Source organism: Pinus tabuliformis, chromosome 1_1 (assembly GCF_031772625.1).
Source record: "Pinus tabuliformis cultivar Carrire ecotype Pingquan chromosome 1_1, CPIR1, whole genome shotgun sequence".
NCBI lineage: Eukaryota > Viridiplantae > Streptophyta > Pinopsida > Pinales > Pinaceae > Pinus > Pinus tabuliformis.
Window position 1 is genome coordinate 974,298,728 of NC_142297.1, and position 22,690 is coordinate 974,321,417.

At 39.5% G+C, this 22,690-nt stretch overlaps 1 protein-coding gene across 1 annotated transcript in view; it reads right to left on the reverse strand.

Moving 5' to 3' along the window:
• The window catches only part of LOC149217761 (uncharacterized), a 270,412-nt gene that overhangs the window by 157,984 nt on the left and 89,738 nt on the right, over positions 1–22,690 (reverse strand). The gene's annotated exons all lie outside the window — the stretch shown is intronic.

Here is a 22,690-nt window from a genome sequence, read left to right on the forward strand (position 1 = left end):
TAATTCATTGAGAGCACTGATCATCTCTCCTCCAAAATCTACTTAGACTTCTTCATCAGAGGAACTAACAATTTCACATCTACAATCTATTTCGCTTTCAGACTCTAAACTCTCTTCCATAGACATAAGGAGTATTATGTCTTTTTCACTACTAGATGTGCCCTCATTATCTTCTTTAGATGAGTAGTCATGAGATCTTTTCTTATTTTCCTTATGGGGTGTTCTCTCAACTTCTATTACTCTTTTATGGCAACTATTTTCTCCAGCTTCATCCTCTAGATGATCAACAACTTGAGAATTTATGACACATGACTCCTCTTTATGATCAGATTCAATACTTGAGCAGCTAGGATCTTCAACCTTTTTTAGTACCTGTTGATTTTTCCTTCATGTATGCAATGCAACTTATCTAGCATTTCTTTCACAATCTCACCTTATTAGAGTCTAAATTTTATAATCCTTTCAAGATAATTTTATTTGCTTCTATGTCATGTTCATTCTTTACTCCATGCTTTGTAGATAACCACACGTTTAAATCAAAAGCCATTATATATGCTTCCATCTCACCTTCCGAAATACATAACCTGATTTATTCAAGAATGGTATTCCCTCTAGGGTAAGAGAGGGAAGCCAATCTGGATAAGCCATGGTCTCTTGTGATCTGTTTTCTGAAGTGGATTGTGTTGCATCTGATTGCTCTTCTCCATCCACGATCAAGAATAGATTGTCTTCATTGGAATCTCCATGCACTTCTACAACATTTGGTACATTGCTTGCACATTCATAGCCTTTGATATGATTTTTCTTCTTTTGAGATGGCTTGTGTTATCATTTCCTGAACCCAACACTCTGTATTCAGTTCCCAGCAATTATTAATTGAAAGAATACATAACTAAGTTCCTAACCAAAATATTTAGCTGAAGCAAAAGTACTCAATCCGAATCAAATACATATAAATACATTTATTCCCAATCAACCGTTCTTCATTAATAAATTAATCACAGAACTTACTTGGGCTCCTCTCATGGGATAATGGCCCAACTAAGAAAATACAGATTACAAAACTAATCACCAGCCTCATTATACTCTCTCAGACCCAGAACACGCTCACTGAGAAGGCTCTCTCAATATTGTGTTGTTGTGTCTGAGCTCCTCACTTTAGGCTCAATTTATAACTTTCCTAGGCTAAGATTGACAACCAAAATTAGTTCGTCAAATTAACTAAAGATAAGTGACTTTACTTTAGTTAACTATCCTTTCTTTAGCTTTCTCTACTTCAACTCAAGTACATGTCATAAATTTAGCTTGTTTTACATGCACATCTCATGCATTTCACATGCAACACATTTGCATGTGTGCAACTCACTTGCACACTTTGCATGTCACATGCAAGCTCCTAAAAAGGCAAATCAAGGTCCTTCTAGTCAAGACACGGGATTAGAAGTACCTTCCGAGCTACAAAAATCAACAACTTGTTCTTATTCTTCCTTCTATTGTCCATAATTCCTTGGATTTACCTTCCAGCAGTTAAACTGTTTATAAAGGAACCCGCTCTAATACCAATTGTTGGAAACTAGGTTAACACTAAAAGGGGGGGTGAATCAGTATTAGGGAAAATTCTCACAATTATTAGTAGATTCAAACATTCAACCATTCAGCAGCATATCATGTAGATATCTCATAAGATACACAGTGATAACATACACATCATACACATTTATACATAAAGATGTAATGTGGAAACCCTTCTGGGAGAAAAACCACAAAAGCTTGTTTGTATTATGATGTGAATCAAAAGCACCAACTCTGATTACATCACGTTTCGTGAGCACCTACTCACAGGAAGCACCAACTCTCTGGTTTTGCAAGCACCCACTTACAGAAGGAACCAACCCCCAAGTTGTTTCTCAAGCACTCACTTGAAGAAAGCACTGACTCCCTCATGTGCAAGCACCAACCTGCTTGCAGACCACTATTTCATACATTTTCAGACTTTGTCCACGGGTGCTATGTTCTTGTTAAACTTGTTGCTCTCTACTATAGCTCTCACTCAGCCTAGTGGTTCACTTTGTAGCCCTGCATCCTATGTCTTTGCCTCTGTTATGCAACTCTCTTCATATTCATATTTGATCACAAATTTTCAGATCTGCTCCATCAACTTAGTCTTTCACAATCTCAACACTTTCAGCATTCGACCTTCACAACTCTTGGCCTTCTTAATAATCTTTAAACATGCTCAACCTCTATTAGTCTCAACCTTCTCAGACGCTTGGCCTTCTCAATTCTCTACCTTCTCAGATGCTTGGCCTTCTCAGCGCTCAACTTTCTCAATTCTCAACACTCTCTCAACTCAACAACTCTTGGCCTTCTTCATACATTCTACAATTATTCTTGGCTTCCACAACATCTCAACCCCCAAACTCACCACAACAACCTTATACCTTTTTCTCTAACTGAGACACTTTCTCTAATAGAGTACAACAACTTCACCTACGATTCATATCCACATTGCTCGAGGACGGGCTTCATTAACTCACACAGTGCTCAAAGATATACTTCAAAAATTCTTCTATAGCTCCAGGAGGTTCTTCACATTGTCTCACTATAGTTAGCTATAGTTATTTCCTCAATTTCGTTGTGTTGTATTTTTGGGGCTCTGTTCAAGTCTCACAGTGTCAATTAACTTATTTTCAATACCTTACCTTACAACTTCTCCTCCCAAGTTACATGAGCGAGCATGCAATCTCTATCTTTCATTACATCCTCAATGGGTTGTTATTTGTCACATACCATCTACAATCAAATTCCTTGTTCAACGCAGTCTGCACTGTCTAGTTATGCAACAAATACTTTACTTTTCCATAACTAACTCTCGCGCCAAATTACAATTGTTTATGCCCTTAAGACTTTAGCACTTTTTCCCATACAACCATTAGATATGACCCATTCTTTAAGTTCAAAGTGCTTACGCCTATATCTGGTGTCCAGAGATTTTCATTTGAGCGCTTGTGCAAAACTCCTAAAGGCCCAGATGTCTGCATGGAACTCAAGCAAAGTTTGGGCCAACCACAATCCGATGTTCGAGAGTGTTTGACCTATGCATTCTTGTTGTGAGGTCCAAACCCCGAATACCCCAGATATGTCGAACCAACTCAGTTTCAGGCCCATTGCCTTGATTTCATCAAATTTTCACAAGAAATTGTTCACAAACACGATCCCCTGGCATGAATCCCAATGCAGTGCACACATCATCAATTGACATCACTCTTACGTCAAATGAAGTCATCATGCTATGTGGCAGCGTTTGGGTGGTGCCATGTGTCATGTGAATTTGGTCCACTTGGCTACTCGAAAACTCCAAATTTGCCTGCCACATGTCACATGTACAAAATGTGCCATGTCATCATGCCAACATCATTATGCTACACAGTAGCCTTTGAGTTGTGCCACATCATCATACTGGTCCAATCAACGCCACTTGTACACTACATCAATGGCCTAGTCATCCTGCCAAGCCATCAACTTGTACGAAGAGGGGAATCCATATCCGGGTGTTTTTCTCATTTTCTTTCTTCATAAAATTTTTATGGTCAGATTCCCAAAATACATTAAAACATTAAAAAAACTTGAAATTTAGATGTTTTCAGCCCAGTTCGAAGTAGTCTAGAGCTCAACAAGTCTAGATATAGTCTCACGCTAGTCCGAGGGTTCAAGGCGTTTGTCTTGTGCACTTTCCATATATGCCTGGATTGAGTCCCACACCAGTTCGTGGGTCCAGATGACTTTCAACCCAAAAATGCTTAGTTATAACTTAAACTTCAAAAATCCTTTTCTCCTTAACCCTTGGGAGATCTTTTAAGTTCCACATACCACTGGAAATATCTCTCAGAGGACTATCCAACTATGTACTTTGTTGGAGTCTTTGAGTTGATCCACTACAACCAAAATGCCTTCAAAGATAGGCCATCCTCTACAACCAAGATGCCTTCAAAGATAGTCCATTAGATCAGTAATTTGTAGCCACTACAAGACTCTGCAAACTTCTGAAAACATCAAACACACATCAGTGACTGTTTTACATCAATGACAACCAACTGTCACTTTCCAACAAGTTCCCCTTGAGCTTAATACTCCTTGACATCAATGACAACACTTTTCCAAACAGTGCCTTCTAGAGTTGCTCATTCCCAAGGAGATCAGCTCGACCGATTAGTTTCCTAACTTTTCTTGCCCCTAATCGCCCAGATACATTCTCTAGGGGAATCCAAAAGGCCTATATATATTGGTCATGTATAATATAGTGCAAGAGCTCTGCTATTTTGCGAGGCCATCCTTTTATGAGGTGGAGACTAGGTTGCACGCTGAAAAGGAGGTTCCTCTTATGTCTTGAGGTATACTATTTTTTTTTGTATCCTAGACGAACCCAACAACCTGCTTGACACGTAGCTACTAGTAAACCTCTAGGGATCTACGACCTATCCTCTTCTCTATAAATCAGGTCACAACTCGAGGGATTTGAACCTTGGATCTCTTAGTTTCCTCAGGACTCACATTACTTTGATCACCAATTGAACTGCCCCCATGGGACTTGAGGTATATTATTTTAGGTATATGCCATTTGATTTATTAATGAAAGCATAAGATTTCCCTTTCCTACATATTATGTGTATCATGTATATGTTTCTGTTTTGTTCATGTTAATCTCCCCTCTACAGAAGGCAAGTTTGTCTTGTTTGGTTGTGCTTGTGTGTACGTCTTTTGGGTCAGGATTGTTAGGAGCAAGTTCTCCACATACAACATTGGATCCAACACCCATCACCAACTTTCTAGGGTTCTTCCTTACTTCATTTGGTTGGATTAATTTGCATAAATGTGATAGATGTTAAGGAATTTCATTGTGTTGGACAACTAATCCGCTAAAAGGTTATGGTGTGGAAGGTGAAGCATCATAGGGAGTCCAAGAGACCTTGGAAGATTAAATCCAACGGTCACAAAATGTATTTATATGTAACATCTTTGTGAATAATAATGCAATTCACGCATATCTTAATCTATTGTCTATCATCTATGTGTGTCTAACATGGTATCAGAATGAGCATATTCTTTCGCTGCTCAAGTTTGAGCCAATGGTTTTTGTGGCCTTTCTCTACTTGTTAATTCTGCCTTCCTGCTTGTTAGAACTGCCATTATTGTGTGCAAGCTTATTTCTTGCCGCGCACTGTCCCACTGACCTCTCAGTAAGATTCATGCTAAGTTCATTACTCGACCATTTCTTTGCGCTGATGTGTAGCAACTCCTCTTTGCTCAACCCATCAAATACGTTGCTCTAAGCATTTATGCAATTGTCTCTATTTTTTGTAGTCCTAACTCTATAGAATTGACACTTTGTGCTTTTCTTGACTCATCCCCGACCATTCCTAAAATGAATGTGCCCTTGAACTCAGTGATGACCTAGGCCACGTTTTCATAGCTCCATCACGATATCTTTTCTCTCATCTCTTCGATTGCACAACCCTGTAGAAAATCCCTCCTTCATCTTTCTGTTTTCAGTCTAGTATATTACGCAATTCTTGAAACAACAATCGTAGGAACCCTAACACTCCTTTGTTGGTGGGGTGAGAGAGGCCAAAACTCTTGAAGTTGCACAGTGAGAGAAGATTGAACTCTGATCATTGAATATCACATATTTAAAGGCGAGACCTGGTTGAGCAATCTGGCTTCGTAATGGTAGTTGTGTACCTTCTACACCGAAATTTGTGGCCTTTCTTAGAAGGTGGCCATTTATAAATTGAAAAGGGAAGGTATTTTGCATACAATCCTCTTGTTGTTGGCTAGAATTTCATGCATAGAATACTCTACGATGAAGGTCGGTTCGTTGAATGAATGTATTGCATTGAGCATAGTGCTCTCTGTGTTTGCTTTGAATAGTAATGTGCGTTGAATGTTTTGAACGCCATGAGTAATAATTGAATCCCAGACTTGGTAAAATCATAGAATGGTCCCAAAGAACAAGCCATTCAACGTTCAATCATTCTAATTTTGGAAAATTTATGTTATTATTTGATCATCCAGATATCTATTTGACTGGATTGCTTAAAGTTAAAACATTGATGAATTCAAATGTTCATCTATATATTGGAAAGCATGAAGGGTAAGGTTTAAAAGATTCGAAGTCAAGTCTATCTGGATACCTATCAAGCATTTCTAGAATGCAAAATTGAACAAATAGGAAGGTAGCTACATCATTTTCTTAGAACAGACTATATACTCTACTCGTCCACGTATTCTACTCTCTACGTTGTGCTCACGTCTGCTAGTAAGGCTTGAGCATTGTAAAGACTCAATGATCATCGTTGTTAAAAGTGGCTCTCAAATCTGTGTTTGTGGGCACCATTCCAGTACCACTTTTAATATTTAAAAGGCCCTTCAAAAACGTAATTAGGGAGTCAATGACTGTTTCTCTAAGGGTTGGCAAGCACCGAGATAGTTTTCGATGATACTTGAATGGAATTCAAAGGTATAGTATGTAATATGTATGTTTCCATATCAAGTATGTTAAGATACACTCTTAAATTTCTCAAATAATAATATAGGAGTCGCAGTCTTTAACAAAGCATGGTTGGTGATATTGGTAATACTTGATATAGGAGCCTCATTGTCATATTGAATGCCTTAATACTGCTACACACTGGTCATTGTTTATTGGTGCATGTTATTTACCATTTTGAATACAATTTGTTTACCTCGTATAAACAATATTATTATTGCAGCTATTTAGTAGTGGGAGATATTTATCATTTTATGTCTTTATACGTGCATTTGTAGTTGAAGCCAACGCCATTCTTCTATTTCAATTGTTGTAAAATGGATCAAATAGGTGATGTATTAGAATTACTGAATACTCTAATACATTCCATTGTTGATGGGATGGTAAATATCAGTAAAGACACTCTTTCTGACATTAGAATCTACCTGCAAAATTCACATGACAATTGATTTTTTGCAGCTCGAATCATAGCTACAACAAGATGAGCTACAACAACATAGACATCATTCTGAACTGGTTTTTGTTCAGAAAAATCCTTTGTTTGAATTTGAGACAGATTCCCATCAATTACCAAAAACTAATCAAATCAATGAGGTTGAGCTTGATTCTGTAAAGACCAGATAAAAACATATGTAAAACAGTAAAAGAGATTTTAACCTGAACCTGTAATTATTTTTCCTGAAATCTGACAGAACTGTTGAAGGTACCTACCTGTGCCCTTGCGGTTGATGATGCCTCCAGCTCCCTGCTTCGGTTACCAAAAGACCGAATCCACCCAGCCAAACTGAGCAAAACCTGGCTGCTCAATCCAGCAAGCTTCTTAGTAGAAGCTGACTGTTCCCCCGTGCCCAGAACCTCAGAACAACTCAAGCTCTTCCTGTGGATGATTTTTGTAGATGATGTTCCTCCTCCTTAAGATTTTCTTCCTTCCCCCCCCCCCCCCCCCCCCGATCCCCCCTAACATTCTGCTCGGTGGTTTTTATCAAGTTTCTTGGCGGTGGCCGCTCTTCCACCAGCAGCCCACCGCTTAATCTTCGGGTGACACCTTCCATGTCCCGTCTCCTCTATCACACTGTTATGGTCACGTATATATAAGTATTTCATTTATAATTTAATTAAGTATATCTCTTTATGATTTATTAAAGTACTTTTAATATTAAGATTATAACATTATATTAATTTCTTATATATATATATATATATATATTAAATCATTTTATTAATTAATATAATTTATTTTTATTAATAGATAGGTCGTTACAGATTCAGTGGCCAATGCAAGAGAAAATTTGCAAGCAGATGCAGAAATTCAGGTTTCACTTACCAAGCCGATTATCAGACCTTGGGAATAACTTGTCAGCAACAAGCAAAGAACCAGCCTTAGATATAACAAGGATGTGTCCTCTTACATCCTAGACTATTCTAAGCCCTTTCAATTTTAGAGTGTTGGATTTATTCAAGGCAGTTTAATTACACTTGCTCCTCTTCCACAACATCCATAGATTGTCAAATGCCAACATTGTAATCGAGTTGGCAATATGAAATATCATTGTTTTGATCTTCACCTGTGTGAGCATTGTCATACAAATACTCATCATTCAAACACATGCTTTAAAAAAAAGCCTCCTGCAAGGACGATGATTCACCTTAAGATGGATAACTTCTTGGCAATGCGCTTCAACAACCAAGAAGATATTTCGATCATACAACAAAATTGTTCTCAAGTATTGACATGTATTGCAATTAAGATTTCTTCATCTTCTCACCTTGTATCTGACAGGGGGGGGAATTGGTGGTCATCTACAAGCTTCAAATATAGATCAAGCAAGCATAAGCCACAACTTGAGCTCGCTGCCTGAGCCTAGAGCCAGAGTCATCCATTACCCATATTCAAAGTTGTAGCTATAGACAGGGCAATTCCCCATGAGCATAAACCTGGTAGGTGGCCTTCTTTACACCACCACAAGTTGAGAGCTCAATGGTCTCTATCATCCGGCATCCAATAGCCCCAGATAGCTTGATGTGCCACCATCTCCACCACCTGAGCCAACCATTAGGTGCCCTTGCCCATTCTGTATGATTGTATGATTGAAAGTGGGCATTCCAAACCTAAAGGTATGGATTTTCATTATGTAATTGGGTATTTTTTGCTTACTTATTATGGACACATATGGACATGGATTAGTGGGGGGATTCAGCGGAAAAAATGGGCTTGGTTTGTACTCTTGTCCCCTTGTTCAACTTGGTGGTTAACCTTGTATCATAGTACTGTCGAATCTCCTTTATTAGGAGTAGCACTACATGGGAAATCTTGATTTTGGTTGTCTTGTCCCGCTTCTCGACACCACATACATCACTCCCCTCCACTCATTATAACCCCTTTTCAAATTTTCCCATTCGGGTCCACATTTGTCTATTGGGTCCACAAAGAGTTAGCCTCCCCTTCTCCTTGTCCACACTTTGGGTCGGGCCTGGAACAATGCCCTAGAGTTTGATGCAACTAAAAGGAAATTAAAAAGCATAATTTGGCCACTCTCAACGGGAATGTACCATAAAATGGAAAAGGTAGTCGAGGCATACAAATTTAGCACGTGGGCAAAAGCCAAATATGGGCTCTAGCCCTATCATTATGGCCATCAACCTAGTTCCTAAGGCCCCCTATATTGTCCCCTTGCATCATTAAGGAACCCATGGTGGGCGATGAGCTACCCAACCTTAAGGGGGTATTCACTGTTATATCATTCACATCATGCTCTCATTCCCTGAAGCCTATTAGAAAATGTACCTAGGTTCAGTGTTCATTAATGTATTTGAGTCATCATAAAATGTACTTGTCAAAAGAATAAAGAAAAGAATTTTTATTATTGTATCAATGACTTATTAAAGCATGGGTTTCATGCTTGGGTCATCATTATATTAGTCAAAGTCCCCATTGTGGACTCCTAGGATTAATATTGAGTCTAAAGAGTCATTGTACATTTAAAGAGACCCTTCTAGGGCTTTTGAATCATGTAGAAAGGTTTATTATTGAGTCAAATATAATTTATGTAACCTCCACACCAAGTCGGCCTAAAGGAGATCAAGTCAGCCTAAGGACATCAATTCGACCTCACTTGGAGCTTATAAATAGAAGGAAGTCGAATTCATTTGGAGCATCTCATCTCAAGCAAGTTCGATATCTCTAAGGAATCTAAAGAAGAGCGAGTAGGTCAAAGAAGGAAAAAGGAAGTGCGAGTTGGGTCAAGTCAAAGGAGAAGGAAGAAATCAAAGTTTTGGAGCTACTCTCTCTGTTTCGTGCCCTAGTTTGGGAGATCAAAGTCTTCCAAGTGTTGTTGTTGCCAATTGTTGCCTGATGTCGTAAGTCACTGCATAGTCGAAGTTGTTGGGGGTGGAAGTGCTACTACAAAGGGGTCGAATATCTGGAAGGCTAACTTGGTGTGGAGGGAAGGTTTGGTCTTTGTCTAGGTTGAAGAGTCTCAAAGAATACTATTGTTGGAAGAGAATTTTTTACTAGGTTTTCCCCTCGAGGGTGGTTTTTCCCTCGCATAGCGCCTTCATCTTGTGTCTCTTGTTTTGTGATCTTCATACAAACATAATATGGTAATTGCTTGATGAAAGATAAGGAAATAAAGAAGTAAAAGAAGCCAACATAACTCACAAGTAACTATCAAGAAAGAGGAATAAAACCCTAATCTACTTGCATTGATTTCTCAACATAGTATCAGAGCTAAGGTCAAAAAAAGTTGAAGATCACTTTGTTGGCATGGATTCTCCCTCTTTGATAAACTACATGAGAATGGATATCAACATTGTTGGAAGTTGGATCAAGAAGGTCATCTACTACTTATTCAACAAGGTCAAAAGTCAAGGATTCTTGGTTGCTCTTACAGGTTCTCTTAATGATGACAATGCATAGATCATTGATAGTGGAGCATCAAGACACATGACAGGAGAAAATAAACAACTTCATACGCTATCAAAGGAGCCATCTTCTCGTGCAATGGAATTGGGTGACAACAAAAGCTATGTTGTTAGAGGCCTAGGATCAACATCGTTGAAGCTGGAAAATGGATCGAAGCTGCATCTCAACAACATTATATATGTTCCAGGTTTGAAAAAGAATTTTCTTTCTATTTCTTGTCTAGAATATAAAGGGGATAGAGTTGCTTTTGTTGATGGAAAAGTATTGGTTTGGGGAAAAGACTCTAACATTGATAAAGCTAGGGTTATTGGAGTTCGTAAAGTAAGCCTTTATAGAGTTATTACACCACCTCCTCAAGCTTTGGTTCACAGGGAAATCAAACCCATTGAGCTATGGATTAGGAGGTATGGTCATCTACATTATAAGGTCATCCCTACTCTTTGTCAATTGGTTCATGACATCCCCAATATGAAGTTAGATCATGAAGGTGTCAGCAAGGGATGCTCTTTGGGAAAAAATATAAGAAATCCATTTCCAAATAGTGAAACTAGGTCTAAAGAGATATTAGACCTCATTCATTCTAATGTGTGTGGGCCCATGTCTGACAAATCACTTGGAGGTCATCTCTACTATGTAACATTCATTGATGACCATTCTAGAAAGACATGGCTCTACCTTCTCAAAACAAAAGATGAAGTATTTGAAAAGTTCAAGGAGTTTAGATCCGAAGTGGAAACCCTAACCGAAAGAAAGGTTAAACTATAAGGTACAAAAATGGTGGGAAATACACTTCTAAGGAATTAATTGCATATTGTAAGGATGCAGGAATTAAGAGGGAGCTCATTATTCCCTATTATCCCGAACAAAATGGAGTGGCCGAAAGGAAGAATAGGTCAATTGAAGAAGGCATTCGAACAATGCTCCTTGATCAAGACCTACCAAAATTCTTATGGGGAGAAGTAGCAATGACAGTCGTGTACATTCAAAATAGAAGTCTTAATAATATAACACCCGAAGAAGTATTCACAGGAAAGAAGCCAAGTGTGGATCACCTCTGAATCTTTGGAAGTCCAACATACATCCATGTTCCAAAGGACAAGTGAAAGAAGTTGGATTCTACAAGTATCAAGGGAATATTCGTTGGATATAGTCTCTCCTCAAAAGCATATAGAATCTACATTAAGGAAGACATATCGAAGTAAGCAGGGATGTCATATTCGAAGAAAATCAAGCCTACAAGAAATCAAAGGATATTCTTATTGTTTTTGATGATGAAGAAGTTCCAATATTTGAAGAAGAAGAAGATTGTCATGAAAACCCTAGTACAAATCAAGAAGAAGAAGAAGGACCAAGTGCTTCTATTCAATCTATGGTCGTCCCAACCACAAGGAAAAGGCCAAATTGGTTAAAAGCTACATTAGAAGATGCTGAAGGACATGAAGCTGCGAAAGGAACCTTCAGGGAAAGTAAGAGACCAAAAATATATTTTGGTTATGTTGCATATATGATGAAGTTAATTGAAGCTGAACCATCTACATTTAAGGAAGTTGTTCATCAAGAGGTTTGGAAGAAGGCGATGGAAGAAGAATATCAGTCCATTATGAAGAATGGGGTTTGGGAAATCATTCCTAGACCTAGTGACAAATCGGTTGTCACCTCCAAATGGATCTATAAGATCAAACATGTTGTTGATGGAAATATAGACAAGTATAAAGCTAGATTCATTGCAAGGGGTTTCTCTCAAAAGGAAGGCATTGATTATGAAGAAACCTTTGCACCCACAGCAAGGTACGCTACCATTAGATCTTTGGTTTCATTGGCTACTACAATGGGTTGGAATATCCATCAAATGGATGTGAAGACTAAATTTTTGAATGGGACCATTGATGAGGAAGTGTATATCGAACAACCCGAAGGCTTTGAAGTTAATAGCAGGGACTCTCATGTTTGCAGACTTAATAAGGCCCTATATGGTTTGAAGCAAGCAACTAGGGAATGGTATGCAAGGATGGATGCATATCTACTTAGAATTGGGTTCGTAAAGTGTTTTGTTGATCCAAATCTCTACATCAAGGTCATGAATAATGAGCCTGTCATTATTCTAATATATGTGGATGATCTATGCATCACAGGTGTGGAACAAAGAATTCAAGAATGCAAGAAGACGTTGGTAGCTGAATTTGAAATGAAGGATGTAGCACTGATGCACTATTACCCGGGTCTAGAAGTATGGTAGAGACCTGGGGAAATATATTTGGGGCAAGGAAAGTACATTATCAAGTTATTCCTAGTTAAGAGGGAGTGTTGGACAATGTAACTAGGTTCATTCTTCATTAATGTATTTGAGTCATCATAAAATGTACTTGTCAAAAGAATAAAGAAAAGATTTTTTATTATTGTATCAATGACTTATTAAAACATGGGTTTCATGCTTGGGTCATCATTATATTAGTCAAAGTCCCCATTGCGGACTCCTAGGATTAATATTGAGTCTATAAAGTCATTGTACATTTAAAGAGATAATTCTTGGGCTTTTGAATCATGTAAAAAGGTTTATTATTGTGTCAAATATAATTTATGTAACCTCCACACCAAGTCGGCCTAAGTACATCAATCCGACCTCACTTGGAGCCTATAAATAGAAGGAAGTTGAATTCATTTGGAGCATCTCATCTCAAGCAAGTTCGATATTTTTAAGGAAGCTAGAGAAGTGCGAAGCAGGTAGAAGAAGGAAAAAGGAAGTGTGAGTTGGGTCAAATCTAAGGAGAAGGAAGAAATAGAAATTTTGGAGCTACTCTCTTTGTTTCGTGCTTGTTACCACTCAAACTAGCAAGGGTCCTAGAGGGGCACTTGCTAGGTCAAGGACAGCAATGAAGCTAAAGCCCACTGTCACCACAGCTTAAGCTTCCTACTCTTTACGGATTTTCACTGATGAGAGGAGACCCGATATATGAAGAGTCACTTATGAAGGATAGACTAAATAAGATGGATATGAAGTGATCTCAATGACCCTTTCCTAGGAGAGACTCAAGAGTGGGACTTGCTTGCTTCTTAAGCAAGGTGCAAGGTTCCCTAGGATAGGGGAATAGGGATTTGAGGGATTGGCTTTTGGAATGTGACTTGAAAAGGAGCTTCCTAAACCCGTAAATCCTTGTGGAACTTGGTTTCCTAAGTGGTTTTTGAAGAATTAACCTTGATAGTGCATGGGAACACAAGGGACCAAGTGGACCCGAGGTTAGGTCAAGAGGATAGGATTTAGCAACCAATGATATACTTGACCTAATTAGGGAGGGGAAAGGGATCAAGGAATGAATTTTCAATGAAAGGCAGTGTAGGGATCCCAGTGAGTTTCTATCTTAAGGGAAACCAAGGGCAAGAATTGATCTTCGAGCTAGAGCTTGAAATATCTCAAGATCCCACCATCAAAATCTCATCAAATTTGGAGGGCCTCTTGAGGACACATCAACGCAGTTGTGGACCAAAAATTGAAGTATTTGGATGGCTAGATTGTGAGATAATTGATGCCCTAGGTGACATATGTGGGTTAGGCCTAAAAAAAGAGGGGAAGGTGAAAGAAATAAGCTTTAAAGTGACCACCAAAGAAGGACCAGTGCTTTGTCCTTTTGGAGAGATAGATTCATGGAAGATTTAGAGTTTGGATTGATTTCCACTTGTCAAGGAGGCCTAAAAGACAACTTCGTTAGGCATTAGGGCTTAATGGAAGTAGATTCAAGTTCATTTATACTTCATTCAACAATATTTGATGACTTTTCAAGACAAGGATGTCTCTAGGAACATCCATTGATTCAAACATGGCCCAATCATGATACAACACTATTTAGAGATTTAATTTCCACTATTTCGTTCCAAGAAAAGCAACAAATTAACCCTAGAATAGCGAAAATCCCAATATCATGAATGCAGCAAAGTAAAGAATCAAAATAGCATTAAAATAGTACTTACATGTAAGAAGAATATATCCAATCACCAAGATATGCCAATCATAGAAGCTCCAAGGCAAAGAAGAATAACCAAACATCAAAATTCATCCATTCATCCAAAAAGTCTCATCCTCAAAAGATAGCGAAAACCTCACAATAACATATGATCCAATCCAAGTGATAATACAAATGAATTCATGTCTCTCCTATTTATACACTCATTAGGAGTTCGAATTGCCTAATTTGAGCCTACATTAGCCCATCAACTAAAATAATGTGCAAATAACTATCTATTGGTGACAAGCCCACCAAACTAGCTCATAAATCAAATAATAAACCTCCCAAGGGGTCGAATGATGAATAATGCATGTTGTTGGGCTCTCTAAGAGGCCTAATGAAGTCCATAAGTGCCAAAATGATGAGTTGGACTTTCAAAAATAATGGACAAGGGGTTGGCCCCTTGTTCTCCACATAATAAACATGTGGTGCTCCCAATGGCTGTGAGGGCACACAAGTGACCTCATGGGTTTCCAAGTAAGTCGAAGATGTTTGTAGACCATTTGTAAGGGCTCATATGATGGTGTAAGTGATGCCACATCAACATAAATAAAAAGTTCAGTACCTTATGAGATAATGTTGAGTGAAACAAGAGCAACTCCCATTAAAGCAATTGTTATGGTGCGGCTCATAAGATATCTAAAAAGAATTGAGCAAATGAGAGTAGGTAGATGGCCTAATGTTATCTTCAATGAAAGCATAAGTGAAAGAAAGAAAACATGGATGAAACAAAACTACACATGGATGCAAAAATGGAATATCTACCTCAATGCCAGTGCCACAAATAGCAAGGAGCTAAAGGATTTTGTTATGGAAAAGTTTCGTAAAAGGTATGGCTAAAAGAGTTGGGTAAAAAGAAGAAATATTACATTAAGGAATTCAACCCTACGTGTGATCTACAACAAAAAGAGCTCATTGGAGCTAGCATTTCGTGGAGGGCAAAAGTTCTTATTGCTCAATCAAGGACCAACTCACATCAACTTCAGCGTGAAACAGGACGATGGAAAAGGCCTAAAGAAGCTTGGGAAGAACGGGTGTGTACATTTTGCACGTCTGGGGTTGTGGAATCGGAAAAACATTTCATTTTGGAATGTGATGCATTCAAAGACATTAGAGAAAGTTATGAGAACATGTTAGCATCAGTGACTTGGCATTGTCTTTTTAGCGAGGGGATTATTGGAAGGTTGTGTCAGCTCATCATCAATTTGAATCAGAAAAGGATTGAATTGCAAAAAGCGAAAAATAGGGAACTAATGGTCTCATAGACTATATTTAGTCTCGTGGACCTTAAATATCATTTCATTTCATTTCAAGTCATAAATCATTTGTAATGCGCATGGTACAACTGTGGGAGACGCTAGGCAAAGGTGAACTAGGTGCATCTTCCTTGTCCAATAGGTGAATCTCGAGCAATCTTTAAACACCTATGGGGATCCATGGAGTGTTGTCTACTGTTGTGGAGGCCCATGGCTCTCAACACACACCCTACATGTGCCAATGTATCCCTCTTGAGGATTAGGAACCCGTATAGGGGGACCAAAACCCAAGATGGAGACCACCTGCAATCCTGCATAAGGTCCAATGCGTCCCCTAGCCTTCCAGTACAACAAGTCATCAAAGAAATCGAGTAAAAGAACTTACAAACCATGGAACACAAGTGGGGACTTCATAATGGCCTACCCTTCCATAATGGGTTTTAGCATGTGCTAATGTCTCCAAGCTCCAAATGGGTTTAACTGAGTATCCTATTAAGTGGTTTCTACTTCTAAAGAGGATAATATGTCCAAGGTATATCCTTCAAAAGGTGGCAACATGTGGTAGAAAGATGAATGGAGTAGGGAATCAAAAGGGACAGCCATGAGCCACATTCTGGGGTACAAGGGTAGCTAGTAAAGGGGAAGCCCACACTTGGGTATATAATGTATAGGAGGGAGAAATCATGGTACATGAGATGCCCTGACCTTGATTTTTCCACCCTTCTTTATATGCCTTTTTCTTTTTTATGATTTTTCTTTAATTAAATGCTCAAGGATCAAGGGGTAAGAGCATGATATGTGAGATATAGCAGTGGATACCCCCTTTTAAGGTAGGGCGGTTCACTTCCCACCAGGGGTTGGGACAATCATGGGTTCCCATATGATGAAGGAGGCTCATAGAGCCTATAGGAACCAAGGTGATGGCCATGATGATGGGGTAGAGCTCATGTATTGGTTTTTTCCCATGTGCTAAATGTGTTTTTCCTGGACATATTTTGCATTTTGTTGTACATTTTCTTGTTGAATGTGGCCAATTATGTTACCTTTCTTTTTAGCTTCATCAACCTTCAATGCATCATTCCAATCTCGACCCAAGGTGTGGGCAAGAGGAATGGGAGAGCTAGCGCTATGTGGACCCAGTGGAGGGATGTGGACCCAGGTGAGAGAAATGATGAATGGGGTTAAAATGAGTGGAAATGGGGGCAATATATGTGGATGAGGGAGCAGGACCATGTAACCAAAATCAGGGTTTCCCATGAAATACCATCCCTAGAGCCAAATGGTTAGTAAAAGAGATCCCACGGGACTAGAATCCAAGGTTAATATCCGAAAGGGGTTTACAGGACAAGAGCACCGACCTAGCCCATTCTTTCCTATGAATCCCCCCATTAATCCATGCCTAGAAGTGTCCATGATAAGAAAACTACAATACTCAATTACCAAATGACAAAACATGCCTTTAGGTTCGGGAGACCCACCTTCAAACATATGATCATGACAGATGGTTGAGAGACCACATGGCTGGCTTAGGTGGCGGAGAAGTGGCACAACGAGCTAGTTGGTAGTTGCAAGGGGTGCTTAGCTAAAGGCTAAGGACCATCTTGGAGAAAAAATTTATCCTAGGGATATCACCCACAAAATGGTGGGTAACATCTGGCTCCAACTAGGACATGATCTCTCGAAGAAGTGGACAAAGCTACTCGAATGGGAGGTCACGAGAACTCCAACAATCTCTTGGTTACCGTAGACCTGTTACCTGCGCATATCAACGATTGAACCCGCAAGGCAACATGTTTTTCATGGTGTCTTAAGATCACCCATGTTTAGTGTTAGGCCATAAAATCAATGGAAACATAAAATATGCAAGCTTGAATCTAAATGCAGCTAGTCTATTATGAGAAATATCAAATGATGTTACTTCTAATGCAAAAATCAGCATGCAATGCATCCTACTCTACATGCATATAGTAAGAGAAATACTAAGTGTAATCATAAAGCCAATGCAACCAACATATCATCATGTCACTATACATATGCCTGCCAGTATGATTACTCATGAAACAAAACCCAAAGCGAATGTGGACACAATCACATGGAGGGTGAAGTGGGTGGGAGGTGGGAAAACATGATCTCCATTTGATGTAAAAGGAAGCCCTAAGAGAAGGAGAATAGGTCAATCTAGAATTGCAAGGCTTTCCCTCTAAGTACACAATGGTGGAATGAAAGATCACTCTTCAGAACTCCCTATCACAATCATAGCTTATAATATTATTCTTTGTAGATGCCACAAGGTCGTGATGAGAGGGGAACGAAAGGTGAGGGACAAGAGGAGTGCAACAAATAGGTCGCCTATGGGCATGGTCACATTGGGGAAGGACGATCATGGAGTGATCAAAAACCTGAGCGTGTGTCCAAGGAGGTAAAGTATAATCAATGAGGGGCACTTCCTTGACACTATACTCGGAATGGGGAAGGGCTCATGGCCACTTGAGATCATATGACAAGGGGTGAGGGATCACTTGATGAAAACTCAAGATGATGAACAATAGAAAAGGGCAAAGGGGAGGGCGAAGCCTCAATGGGATTCTTTTCCTGAAAACCCAACTCAAGAGGCTCGAGTGATTCGAATATACTCCCAAAATCATAAGGAAGGTAAGTATGAGCAAGGGTCTTATCAATCTTATCATCGTTGGTATAAAAGATATGGTCTTCCCAAAAAGGAGAATCAATCATCTTCAATTGCTCTCTTTCATGCAAGGGAAAATGATAATTCTCCTTCCCAAGGGTATCGATGGATATGTCATCACAAACAATGCCCAGGAGAAGGGGAGGACCACTCTCAACCTAATCCTCCTTGTAGGTATCATAAATGGGAGCATAATCAAATTTAGGACCAACGATTTCCCACTTCTCCTTTTCAATGCGGAAGTAATCTCCAATGTCATCTTCCAAGGGGCTAATGGGATCACCTTCATCAAGGTTTTCAAAAGAAGAGTCATCGAGAGTAATATCCTTGAGGAAGGCAAGGTTGGTCTCAATTTCACTTTCCATAAACTCATCCTTCCCAACACATGTATTTTCACATTCACCTTGTTCATCATGTGGACCTAAACTAAGATCCTCAAGGTTATCTTCAACTTCTTCATCTTGACTAATGAGACCTCCCCTTCGGAGGGATTCCTCTAGGCTTTCAAAAGAAGCTTCATTAGATTGGAATTTGGGTCCCTTATATTCTATGAATTTGTTGAGCAACTTGATAAACGATGAAATGTTTTCAGGCTCACTTGAGTCAAGCCAAACTCGATGCTGGTATTCAATAGAAGCAATAAATAACTCCATGAGGGTGTCTAGATGAACCACATTAACTTCGGAAGCATGCTTCATAAGTTTTGCTATGTGATCCATTGTTGTGGATGGATCACAGATGAGTTGAGCCATATTTTGCATAAACTTCCACTCTAGGCCATTTGGGTATCCTGGAACCAATGTGATATCCAAAGCAGGAAACCACTCATGAAGATTTTTAGAAACCATTGATCTTTATATATTGATATCATGGGAGTTGCCAGGGTGAACTAAAATTGCCTTAACAAATGCTTGCTTCACCCTACAAGCATTGACTTTGAAGTTCAATGAAGAACCAGGTCTTTGTTCTTCCAATGGAGTCGCCAATAATGATATGTCAATATGTCATATGGGGAACAAAACACACGTTTCATGACCCCGACAACGACGCTAAAATGTTACCGCTCAAACTAGCAGGGGTCCTAGAGGGGTACTTGCTAGGTCAAGGACAACAATGAAGCTAAAGCCCATTGTCACCACAACTTAAGCTTCCAACTCTTTAAGGACTTTCAACGATGGGAGGAGACCCGATATATAGAGAATCACTTATGAAAGATAGACTAAATAAGATGGATATGAAGTGATCTTGATGACACTTTCCTAGGAGAGACTCAAGAGTGGGACTTGTTTGCTTCTTAAGCAAGGTGCAAGGTTCCCTAGGATAGGGGAATAGGGATTTGAGGGATTGGCTTAGGGAATTTGACTTGAAAAGGAGCTTCCTAAACCCATAAATCGTTATGGAACTTGGTTTCCCAAGTGGTTTTTTAAGAATTAACCTTGATAGTGCATGGGAACACAAGGGACCAAGTGGACCCGAGGTTAGGTCAAGAGGATAGGATTTAGCAACCAATGATATACTTGACCTAATTAGGGAGGGGAAAGGAATCAAGGAATGAATTTTCAATGAAAGGCAATGCAAGGATCCCAGTGAGGTTTCTAGCCTAAGGGAAACCAAGGGCAATAATTGGTCTTCAAGCTAGGGCTTGTGATATCTCAAGATCCCACCATCGAAATCTCATGAAATTTGGAGGGCTTCTTGAGGACACACCAACGCAGTTGTGGACCAAAAATCAAAGTATTTGGATGGCTAGATTGTGAGATAATTGATGCCCTAGGTGACCTATGTAGGTTAGGCCTAGAAAAAGAGGGGAAGGTGAAAGAAATAAGCTTTAAAGTGATCACCAAAGGAGGACCAATGCTTTGTCCTTTGGGAGAGATGGAGTCATGGAAGATTTAGAGTTTGGATTGATTTCCACTTGTCAAGGAGGCCTAAAAGACAACTTCGTTGGGCATTAGGGCTTAATGGAAGTAGCTTCAAGGTCATTTATACTTCGTTCAACAATATTTGATGACATTTCAAGACAAAGATGTCTCTACGAACATTCATTCATTCAAACATCGCCCAATCATGATACAACACTATTTAGAGATTTAATTTCCACAATTTCGTTCCAAGAAAAACAAAAAATTAACCCTAGCATAGCGAAATTCTCAATATCATGAATGCAGCAAAATAAAGAATCAAAGTAGCATTAACATAGTACTTACATGTAAGAAGAATATATCCAATCACCAAGATATGCCAATTATAAAAGCTCCAACTCAAGAATAACCAAACATCGAAATTCATCCATTCATCCAAAAAGTCTCATCCTCAAAAGATAGCAAAAATCTCACAAGAAGATATGATCCAATCCAAGTGATGATACAAATGAATTCATGTCTCTCCCATTTACACACTCATTAGGAGTTTGACTTTCCTAATTTGAGCCTACATTAGCCCATCAACTAAAATAATGTGCAAATAACTATCTATTGGTGGCAAGCCCACCAAACTAACTCATAAATAAAATAATAAGCGTCCTAAGAGGTCGAATGATCAATAATGCATGTCATTGGGCTCTCTAAGAGGCCTGATGAAGTCCATAAGTGCCAAAATGATGAGTTGGACTTCCAAAAATAATAGACAAGGGGTTGGCCCCTTGTTCTCCATATAATAAACCTATGGTGCTCCCAATGGCTGTAAGGGCACACAAGTGACCCCATGGGTCTCCAAGTAAGTCGAAGATGCATGTAGACCATCTGTAAGGGATCATATGATGGTGTAAGTGATGCCACATCAGCATACAAGTCCTGGGTCATCTGCAAAGTGCATGGTACAACTGTGGGGCAAGTTGGGCAAAGGTGAACCAGGTGCATCTTCCTCGTCCAATAGGTGAATCTCGAGCAATCTCTAAACATTTTTGGGGATCCATGGAGTGTTGTCTACTGTTGTGGAGGCCCATGGCTCTCAACACACACCCTAAATATGCCAATGTAGCCCTCTGGAGGGTTAGGACCCTGTATAGGGAGATCAAACCCAAGATGGAGACCGCTTGCAATCCTGCATAAGATCCAATGTGTCCCCTAGCCTTCCAGTACAACAAGTCATCAAAGAAATCGAGTAAAAGAACTTACAAATCATGGAGCACAGGTGGGACTTTATAATGGCTTGCCCTTCCATAATGGGTTTTGGCATGTGCTAATGTCTCCAAGCTCCAAATGGGGTTAACCAAATATACTATTAAGTAGTTTCTGCATCTAAAGGGGATCATATGTCCAAGGTACATCCTTCAAAAAGTGGTGGCATGTCGTAGAAGGATGAATGGAGTAGGGAATGAAAAGGAGCAGCCCTAGGCCACATGCCGGGGTACAAGGGTAGCTAGTAAAGGGGAAGCCAACACTTAGGCATATAATGTATAGGAGGGAGCAATCGTGATACATGAAGTGCCCTGACCTTGATTTTTCCACCCTTCTTTATATGCCTTTTTCCTTTTTATGATTTTTCTTTAATTAATTGCTCAGGGCTCAAGGGGTAAGAGCATGATGTGTGAGATATAGCAGTGAATACCCCCTTTTAAGGTAGGGAGGTTCATTTCCCACCAGGGGTTGGGACAATCATGGGTTCCTATATGATGAAGGAGGCTCATAGAGCTTATAGGAACCAGGGTGATGGCCATGATGATGGGGTAGAGCTCATGTATTGGCTTTTTCCCACATGCTAAATGTGTTTTCCTTGCCATCTTTTGCATTTTGCGGTACATTTTCCTATTGAATGTGGCCAATTATGCTTTTACCTTTATTTTTAGTTGCACCAACCTCTGGGGCATCATTCCAGACTCGACCCAAGGTGTGGGGAAGAGGAAGGAGAGAGATAGCCCTATGTGGACCCAGTGGAGGAATGTGGACCCAAGTGGGAGAAATGATGAATCAGAATGGGGTTATAATGAGTGGAAATGGGGGCAATATATGTGGATGAGAGAGCGAGACCACGTAACCAAAATCTAGGTTTTCCAAGAACACCATTCCTAAAGCCAAATGGTCAATAAAAGAGATCCCACGGGACTAGAATCCAAGTTTAATATCCAAAAGGGGTCTAGGGGACAAGAGCGCAAACTTAGCCCATTCTTTCTGCCGAATCCCCCCATTAATCCATGCCCAGAAGTGTCCATGATAAGCAAACTACAATACTCAATTACCAAATGACAAGGCATACTTTTATGTTCGAGAGGCCCACCTTCAAACATACGATCATGACAGATGGGTGAAGGACCACATGGTTGGCTCAGGTGGTGGAGAACTA